Source organism: Bombus huntii, chromosome 4 (genome assembly GCF_024542735.1).
Source record: "Bombus huntii isolate Logan2020A chromosome 4, iyBomHunt1.1, whole genome shotgun sequence".
NCBI lineage: Eukaryota > Metazoa > Arthropoda > Insecta > Hymenoptera > Apidae > Bombus > Bombus huntii.
Window position 1 is genome coordinate 3,357,364 of NC_066241.1, and position 10,553 is coordinate 3,367,916.

At 48.8% G+C, this 10,553-nt stretch overlaps 1 non-coding gene across 1 annotated transcript; it reads left to right on the forward strand.

Moving 5' to 3' along the window:
• Positions 1–642: 642 nt before the first annotated feature.
• Trnal-cag (transfer RNA leucine (anticodon CAG)) lies at positions 643–725 on the forward strand. Its single transcript has one exon. It is a non-coding gene; the product is annotated as a tRNA-Leu (tRNA).
• The last annotated feature ends 9,828 nt before the right edge of the window (positions 726–10,553 follow it).

The following is a 10,553-nucleotide window of genomic DNA, read 5'->3' on the forward strand; positions in this document are numbered from 1 at the left end:
TACACATAAAAGACGCGTGGATGTAATTGCGTTTGCAAATACCACGTATCGCGGAAGTGAAAGGCCCAAGTATTGGTAGAAAATTCTATTGCTATTTCCAAGTGTGTTTTTGCATACCGTGAATTTATCTCACGCATAAATTCAGGTAGCGAACTACATTCTCTGCAGATGGTACTTTGTGCCGTTCTGAAATATCGATCGTGTGAAAAGTTACAGGTGCAAACGATATTCGCGCAAACAAGATACGTACGTAAATTTTCACATTAAAATTTTCGAATTTATACACATTTAGTTTGAGTCCAAGCTGCTAGTTTGTAATCTTATCATTCCTATATTCGTCGTAGGAAATCGTAGGGGGCGTAAGAAACATTCTGATTTTTTCCAGTCGATGATCTTATCGTGTTCTCCATCGGTAACGTCGGTGCCATCGCTACAATGGTAAAAAGAATCGAGCCTTCGAGCAATAGAAAAATGTAGACACGGGCGGATAATATTATTTTATCACAAAGTTTAATTTGTAGCTTGCAATCGTTTCGAAACTAAATTCCATTTTGCGATTAGATTTTCTTCTTATATCTATCAAATTCCAAATATAAAAGCATTCTGTACAATTTCTGATGCATTTTGAAAACGTTGCATCGAGTCAGGATGGCCGAGCGGTCTAAGGCGCTGCGTTCAGGTCGCAGTCCACTCTGTGGGCGTGGGTTCGAATCCCACTTCTGACAAGTTTCTTTTTTTCTTTCCACCTCGACGTTTCTATCAAATCATTGTTCACTACAGATATCATCAACCTCTTCTATTTTAAACTGCGTTACGAAACAAATTACGATATCGTATATTTTTTAATCTCTTCAATCCACGTAAGAATCGCTGCACGTTCGATGAAACGAAAGCTAAATGAGAAAAGAAAACAAACCGATGAATGGTCGCTGTCGAAGTGCAAAAGATCTTATCGCGTGCAAATATTATCGCGTTACCAGTTAAAGTATCGTGCTTTGAATCTCATGTATTTACGATTTTAATGTTTACGATAACGAGTAGCGACGAAGATAACTGTTTCACGGCGCAAACAGTTAAACAAGCAGGGAAGAGGAGAAAATCGAGAGAGGAAGTACTATTCACCGTTTGATCGATGACGTGCAAACTCGAATCGCAACGTCGCGAATTTGTAGCATCGTCGCGGTCTTCGGTACAAAAGAAATACGAGGATACTGGCAAATTCTTAAGCGCAATCCACGTTGCACGACCGATACGCGAGACCAAGAGAAGCGTCGATAGGGCAAACGAGTCATTGACTGGCACGGTCGTAACATTCGAGCCAGCGAAAGAGACAAAGACGAGAAGGAAGCGAGCCTGGTCTCTGGTTTTGTTCGTAGATATCGAGAATTGGTTGCGCGATTCCATTTGCACACAAAGCGTAGAAAATATCGCGCCATTTCGAAAAGGAAATCGCGACACGTTCGACTCACTGGTTTACGCGTGTCGATTAATTTTGATAGAGAGATCGCAGTTCCCATTTATTCGTTTATTCGTCGATCCTTGGCTTACGTAACAGTTACAATTATAGAACACGATCGTGAGTAGATAAAATGCAGAAGAGATTCCGCACAAAGATAACATGGGAACAGAAAACGTTAATTGATCCATCGAACTCACTTACGTTAACGATGTTACGCGAATGGAATGAAATTCGTCGTAAAGATTTCGGCGATAATCTTGAAATGAAAAGAGTCTCGTTTTAAAGCAGTCGAGGACGCGTGTAGGTTGAAACGCGATAAATTTTCAGTTTCCATGACTACGCTATTAGAGACACTTTATTATAGACGATACCACGATATCACCAGAGCGATCTAAATCGTTGCATTGCTATTGCGATTTGACCGGCGTTCTCTCGACCCCGTGAATATTTTTTCGTAACGTCGAACGTACGATCACCAAGCGGGACGACAGGCGACATACGGTCGTACACATTCGTGAAAGTTACATCGCGGAGCCCGCATTGCGCGTCTCGTGGAAACTCGTTACACCAGGCTCCGTATAAACAACTGGATTTGTAGCTAACGACGCTCGGCACCGCGATGCAGCTCGGCGATTAAGATTGATGCGCCGTGTTTCTATGCACGGATTGTTTACACGCTGCAGGCGCATGATTTCGCAGGTTTCGCACCATCTGGCGCACAAGTAGCGGTGTACCGTCGCGACGAGCTTCCTCCCGCGACCGCGAGGACCCACTTTCCAGATATCGCAAATACACGTTCAACGAAGCATCGATAAACGATGTCCGGTCGCCTAATTGCCCGTAATCGCTTGGAAATCCCGAAAATGTTTCCCCGCTCCTATATGCTAATACCGAGAGCTATCATCGGGAAATACAACGATTACGAGCGATCCGATAACAGATCGAAACCGAAATACCATTAAACGTTACATCGACGCGTAGGTTGCGCTTAGGCGAACGGTTCGCGGTCCGCTTCTTGGCGCATCGTTCAAGGAGAAGCGTGTTTTACGCGTCAAACGCCTACGACGTCGTTCCGATGAATAGAACGTTGGAACAATCGATATACAGGTGTTTGTAAGTGTATGGATTTTAGCCTAACGCGAACATGGTAGCTGAAAATTCTTTGGAATTGGCCATGACCCGTTTTGCTACTCGCTACGCGACGGAGGCAACGAAACGGTATCGGTGGCGATCGAACGTAATTAAATGGCACGTCGGTTCGCGCGTCGAGGACCATCTGGCGCCTGCTACCAGTGGAATATGCGAACGCGCGCGAGCATAGCGGTCCATGGGTCGCGTGTTCCGCAGCATCGAGCTCGCTCTTTCGGTACCGAGATTCCGTTTTCAGGGGACCTACTTTCAGCGGATACCTTCGCGCGGTCGATGAAACATCGCGTCGTTCGATTAAATTCCACGTTCGCGGCTGGACGATCGTTTGAATAAATTTCAATGTTCTCGCGTCGCAGGTTTACAGCGGCGATTTTCCTCGCAACGAAAACCAGGTACCGTTCCCACGAAGCAAACGCGTAACGAGCAAACGCACGCATATTGAATTATATTTGCGGCGACATTGGATCGGAATGCGATTGCACCGATGACGAAACGCGGCGAAAAAAGGCTATTAGATTAGCGATAATTTCGAAGAACTCGTAGGATGCGTGGTTTCGTTGCGAATTTTCAATTTTTCGGAACAATGGAAAGTGCGGTGAAGCACTCGGGCGATAAATCATCCACCCATGAGGTTTAACCAGGTTGGCTCCTAAGGCGGTTCGCCTGAAAGATAATCCTGCTGCTTGGAAACGTGCTGGAATCTCGATAAGCCGCGCCGAGACGAGCCTCTCGTGTACGTTCACGGGTGATTGTTAAAAACTTTTTTTCAAGATGAGCAGCGATAACCGGCGGATAGTTGCACGAATCAACGCTTAACCCTGGATTTTTTCACGCCGGTTCCTAAGGGTCCGGCGAAACTTCGTGTCAGCTCCAAACACCGCTGTCGAAGCGTAACATCGAAAGCGTGACCGCGTTGTTCGGTCTAATATCGTCCGTATCCTGTCTCTTTTCGATTAATCTCGTCGCGTAATAAATACGTACTACGACGAAACGAGCGTTCCACTTAGTTTTATACGAAAACGTCTCCGTTGTCTAACGTCGATCGTAGTTCCGCTCGGAAACGAGCGATCGTTCGACGATGTAATCGCGACGCGGTGACTAAAATCTCGCGAAACGAACACCCAAGGCAGTGGAACGCGCAGCTACCGCGGCATCCTCGCTGGAAATAACCACGCCACGGCAACTCGGTCGATTCTTCGATATTCTCGGTGAGTTTCGCGTCCTCGTTCGCGGCCGTGGAACGATAACCCATGGGTCGAGGATAAAAGGCAAGATATTATCTGGCCCACGAAAACACAAACGGAATTTTCAACGACACGGCTAACTACGATGTTGCAGATATAGGCGTTGTGTAACGACAGGGACTTAACCGGATAGGCGATAACTGGGAGAAGGAAAGGATCACAGGCTGCGGATATCTCGTAAGTACGAACCGCGAAGTCTTAGCTGCGATTCGATGCATTGCCGGCCGCTTCTTGCCGCTTTAAAGGGAATGGGGGAACCTCGTTCGGCCAATTTCGACGAGGAAACGATCGCGATGCGTTTCACGGGGAAAATATTCAACGTTTCTAGAGATAGACACGGTCCGTGGATGGTCCAAATAGCTGGTCGATATCCTGGTGACCCGATTGACCGTCTTCAACGCATGACCGCGTATGCGGAATATTAATTATCGCGTATTCAGCGGCAGCACGCCGTGCCGGCGAATCGTATTGACACGGCGGAAGTAGGTCCACCGGCGATAAATGCCACGCTAAACGTCATCGCGATGGCGACACGAATAATTTGGCGCGATAATTGTCCGGCTAAACAGTGGCGAACGTGGCGAAGAACGCGGGGCAAAAAGGCATCCACGGAATACCGGCGCGAATGTACCGTTTACGAGAACGGAACGGAACGGAACGGACGCGATAATAGGGAGCGAACGAGCGTCGAGATATCCGACAGGGTTCTGAAAGAGAGCTTTGCGTCGTTCAATCGTATTTGAAGAAACGTTAATTGCATGACAGTGCGGAAATCGTGGCTGCGTCGTTGGCGCGGCTGAACGGTGCAAGGTGCTCGAGCCGTGCGCCTGGAAATCTGCTTAGCTCACGCGTGTATTCTTCTCTCTAGTCGTCTCGGGCTAAAATGTTTTCGCCTATTATCGACGAATTATCGAAGCAGCAAGCTGCGAGCAACGACCGACTCGAGGTTGTCTCGCGAGTGGCTAAATTAAATCGCGCGGAGAGGATCGCGCGATCGGAAGTCGATGATACGTCGAGGGTCGATCAGCGACGCGCCGTTGTTGATTTACGAAGAACGAAACTAGGGTATCGTCGACCGGGGGATGCGTCGCCGAAGCGATAATGGAATCGAAACTACGCATTCGATCGAAGATACATATGGCACGCGGGCGCCAAGACGTATAAAGTATTCATCGCGCCGATCGGTCGTTTAGCTCGGACGAGCGTCATTAACCCGAATAATCTTCTCTCGTATCCGTTTTTGCCGCGTCACGAAAGCGGTCGAGCCGATAATGAGTTCATCGACGATTACGGCAGCGGTACGACGCGGTTCGCGTGCAAATACGCTTATGTCACCAAGTTGGCGGCCAGCAGGTTAGTCGTTTTCGGACCATCTTTATTTCGGTCATTCCGCTCTCCTCTCACCTTCTCCTTCTCTTTCCTCGATCTGTTTCGCCGTCCACGTTGCTCGCACTTTACGTTTACGACTCGTTTGCGCAGCCGAGATCTTGAACTTGACTGGAGTCGAGAGCCCTGAACGCGGCAGCCTTGCCGATCGTTACCGTTACTCGTCATATCAAGCGAATTCCCGCGCGGTCGAAACTAATTACGAGACTTTTCCGCGTCGGCATCGTCGCCAGATCGAATCGCCAAGACCATATACCGGCCACTGCGCGACCCTTCCAGCGGATTCTTTATCGCGCGTGGGAAACCGCGAATAACAAGATTCTCAATCGTCGGTTTGGAAAAGCTCGCGTCTTCTTCTCTGCCGCGCAATTTCAGCGCATTGCGCGCTATGCAAGCCATTCTCCAGACTAATAACGAGGATTAATTGGTCGTGCATACATCGCCGAGGTTAACGATCCGTACTCCCCTCCAACCTGATCTTCGCTTCCTCTGTCGTTCCTTCGGTTCTTTATTTAGATACCGTTCATTAATCACACGTGGTTAATTCTTATTACCTCGTAACCACGTCCGAACGAAAATACATCGCGATAGATAGCCGCCATACAACGTTCCAATGTTTGCAGTCTGACGCGCGTATTTCTAGTATCGCGTTCTACTAAGGCGTTATCCTCCGATTGAAATAAGTCTAGCGCGACGAACGAGGTCAGTGGAGTGGATCGCAGGAAGAAGCGAACAGACGCGGAAAATAGAGTTTTGAGCGCGACGAACCGGGTGATATCCACTCGATACCATAGCTGTCTCTGGACGAACGCTTCGCGTACGTAGATTTATTTCGTCGAACGTCCAAACCATCGTTGCAAATCTCTGTCGATCGTAGATTAACAGACCAGCCACGAGTTCGACGATATCGCGCGCGTTGGTCGTTTGTCCGACCGTTTTAATCGCCGTTCGTTTAATGCCTAGCGTTGATCGAGTCTGCCACGTTTGTCGCCACGATCCATCACCCGAGATACTCGTCTCTTTGCAGTCGATAAACGCGGACAAATTGCTATTGTAAACTGTAATAAGGAGAAATTGCGTGGATAACGGTATGGACGCGAAGCACTCGTGGAAACGAAATTCAATTAAACGGTAAATTAGACGATAGTTCGCGGGATCGATCCGCGCGTCATTTCCATCTTGACGAACGCTCTGCGAGTAAATTAATCCGATCGCCGGTTAATTTCACGGTCCTTTCGACGGACGATCGCCTTCGCGAAAGGTTAGCCACGATGAGCCTGTCCGATCGTTTCGTTGCTACGCACAACCTACCGTTGCGCGCAAACTCTATTATCCGGTAAATCGCCGCGGCGCGTTCCGGACGATTCAAACGCGATTCGAGGGACGGTGGCGCGTCGAACGCTTTTTCAATTATCGAATCGTCGATTCCGCGAAGCCTCGTTCGTTGTTTGCTAAGCGTTATTTCACTCTCGATCGCGTTGCGCAGGCGGACGTTTAGAACCAGTTCGTAAAGTTTGGAACAGATTCGACGATTGTCTACGCTACGATGTCTCGCTGCATGGGAAAATCAGGGTTCTAAATCACGGTAAACCTGTTGTTCGATGTACTCGAAGCTTTACGAATTTGCGAGCTGCTCGTAAAGCGAAACGATCGATTCGATGGAGTTGTAATCGCGCAGGAAGGTACGATGTCCCAATAACGCGGACGAAACACACTCGATCCACGAAGATCGAACGAGCGAGTCGGTCGTAACAGCGATCGTTTCGATAAAAACGTCGGCTCGAGCACCCTATCTAAATATACACCGGCGATAAACGTCCGTCGTAACGAAAACAGCATCCTGCCGACAACTCGTGGCGAGTCACGTGAAATTCCCGTTCTAATTCTCCCATGATCTTCGATCTCGACGATCCTCGGTACGCGTTCCACTGTTCTCACGCCAGTCGTTTTCTCGCCCCTCCTCGTCTCCGAGATGATAAAACTGGAATTCGTGGGAGGACGAAGGCTGGGTGCTAGCAGGCAGACAAACAGAAAGCGGGAAACGCGGAAATCGCGCGGCGAAATCTCGCGTTCGTCGGCTCCAAACGACTGGCCCATATTCCACCGACTTTCCAACCGACGTACAGTTATCTGGACGCGGTTTCTACGCACCGGCGCTGCGTTCTTTCAGCCGATACCCGAGATTCTTTGGATCTCGTAAAATCGACGGACAACTGTGGCAACGGTTTCGTGCCTCTGTTCTTTCCTTCGTGTCTACTCGACTGCCTCGTGGGCGCGGTGGTATTCAGATTCCTGCGTCTTCTTCGTTTTACAGACGATCCGATGAAACGTATTTTCATAGGTCTTCGTGACTTTTCCGTAAAACATCGAACCACCGTAATTTCTAACCAGCGCACGAGGCGATTATATCAGAATTTCCAAGTAAAGATACGGGTGGTCGAACGCGGACAGGCATTCCGTGGAATCTTGGCTTCGTTTAGAATTTGAAATTCGCGGATCGAAAGTGCGCAGACCGCCTCGATGTTCCGTTAGTCGAATATCACCGACGTGTAGCTCATCTTTCAATTTCATAGACAACGAAGTCACGTTACCGTGCCAACTACGATTGCCAGCAACGAAAGTTAAAAGGCGACCGCTACGTTTCGTGGCACGACGGCGTGTCCCCTGATTCGCGATCCAGCATTTCAAGCAGCTTGCATAAGCATCGTAATTTCTTCGCGCGAGACAAACAGAATCCCGTACGAAGCGACATTTCCGAGAAAGCGTTGCTCGCTGAGGTGGCCGAACGCCGCTGACGCGTAACCTGTTACGCACGCCCATCACGATCCGTGCACGCGTACATATTCCGCAAATTTCCGAGCGTTCGTTTCCCATCAGCGGCTATTCTAATTGTTAGGCCGTGACGCGTTCCGTGTCACCGGTATTTCAGCTTCGTCCACCGTTTTACATTCGACGTGCCAACGAACATTCGGCTTCGTGCGAACGACCAGTGCTGTCTTTCTCTTCGCTGTCCGAGCCGCCTTGCCCGATCGAACCGATATACCAGCGAAATTTGACAACTTACGAGTTACCTTTGCCTCTTTCCAGCGCTATCGCGTAGTCGCATATCGTTTTCACGTATACCGTTGCCGCTATTCGCGGTCTGACGATGCGTTTTCTCTGCTTGAAGATATGCGTGCGTGTTCGAGAGAGAGAGAGAGAGAGAGGTTCTCGAGCAGAGGAATGTCGAGAAATCATACGATTTCGTGCTTTCGACGTCGATAAGCGGAAGACTGGCGATCGTCGACACACCTAGTTGAGATTTCCGATACGATCGCGGTACAACAGGAACACGAGAAACGCGCGCATACAGGCAACGACAACTATTTCAACCGTATGACGCTAACTAAGCGAACGGAGTAGGCGTTCGTCCGACAGACTCGACATTACCGAATGACTTCCGTAAGTTTCGAAGTAACGGTCTCTGCCTTGCACATTTTAACCCTTGAACGCATATTCTTGCCAGCTAGAAAAGCGAAAACTGCATTTTTTACGGTTTATGACAATTCGCGCTTCGTTCAAACGAGAATCGAGAAGATATAAACACAGGGGACGTTAAATCGCGGTCGGTACCCTGCGTAGAAAGCGAGAGCGGAACCGACGACAAACTAGCCGAGCATTCGGAAATCTTAATTAAGCGTATCGGGGAAACAGCGGTAAAAAGACGGGCCTCGTAAGAGCCTTTACAACTGGCGATATCATTTCCACTTGCCACCGGCTATACGGTCAGCCACGAACCAGTACAGTTAACTGCAAGACCGGGGACTTGAAATATTGCGCGGCTTTTTTGCCGCCGTTCGCGCGAGAAACTAATGGATTGTACGCTGGCTGCGCACCGAGGGCGCGCCACCGACTTCCATTCGAATGCGCGTTTAAGCGTCGTTACCGGCAAAGCCGGTCGTTATTCGTGTAACACGTAGCTCGAGTAACCGATACTCCGCTCCCTCCTTCCTTATAAGCTTCGGTTAAAAATCGTTCGATTCTCCTCTGTCGTCGTTTTCCTCTCTTTTTTTTTTTTTTTTTTTTTCCATCGGCGGCCCCTTCTTTCGACCAGCGACTCTTTCGGATAACTCGAGGCGACGAATAGCAGGTCCCCATCCCGGTTGCGGCGTGATACGCGAATAAGACAGAGAAACGGCGGAATAAAGAGTAGCAGTCCGTTATTTAAAATATCCCGGAATGACCTCGCGGGTCGCGCAACTCGCAGCTCGCGCATTCAGTTTCCGGAAAAATGTCGCCTCGACTGTGTTTGAGCCTGGATCGTGGCACGTTCGGAAGTGGCGGAGGATCGTGAAACGATCGCAAATTAAGTTACGCCGCGAGTGTTCGAAGTTAATTTGAGTTCGATCGTACATCGATCGAGTACGTGGTTAGTTTCTAAAATATGCGCGCATCATGCTCGTAAACTTGGCAAATAGTTTCTTTCAACGAGATAGGATCGACCAGATATATAAATAATAATTTGACCTTTGCCATTCGCCTAAATCTAACGTAAGCGCGGGTTACGTGGCTTCCTGGCATCGGACTCGAGCTTCCTCGTAGTTACCTATAAAACGTTCGCCATAACTAATACCACGGTGAATTTTAATGCTTCGTAGGTTAGGCTATATAGCTACCGATCTCTTGCCACGACTCCGCCGGAGAACGGACACGTTCGACTCTTCCGCTCTGAGAAAAACACTTGTTAGATAGCCCTTAAAAGCCTCTTGTTAGATTAGTCCTGTAAATCGCAGGAAGTCTACCAACGTTTTCCATTCAGCTTCGGTTAACGAGCATCGCTGACCGTTTTTGTCATTTGATAACGGGGCAAAACGATGCGGTTTGACACGCGGCTTTCCACCCACTCCTTTACGTTCGATGTCGATGGCTCGTGTCTCGCAACGAAGATGCCTTGGTCGTCTACAGCACGGGTCAGCGCCGCGTGCCTCGCACAGAGGAAAACTCACGCGACAAGAACGCCGTGTTCTCTCGTTTGTATCGGCGATGTTGACAACATCGTGTCGGAAATCTTCCGAAAATGTACTTTAACCAGGAAGTCGTACCCTTTATGTGGAAGATCAGGACGTAATAATGGTATCTTCGGGTCGAACGCGTAACAGGCTCGCGTAGAATCGCGTTTACGACGAATAGGGTAATAATAACCGTGGATCGGGATCGTAAAATTCTTGGCCGTTGCTTTTATCGTTGATACGCAAGAGTTGAATACTCGTCAGTGACCTTGCTGACTGAACCTATACTATGCACGAACGTAAATCCAATCGGCTTTAACGGATCAG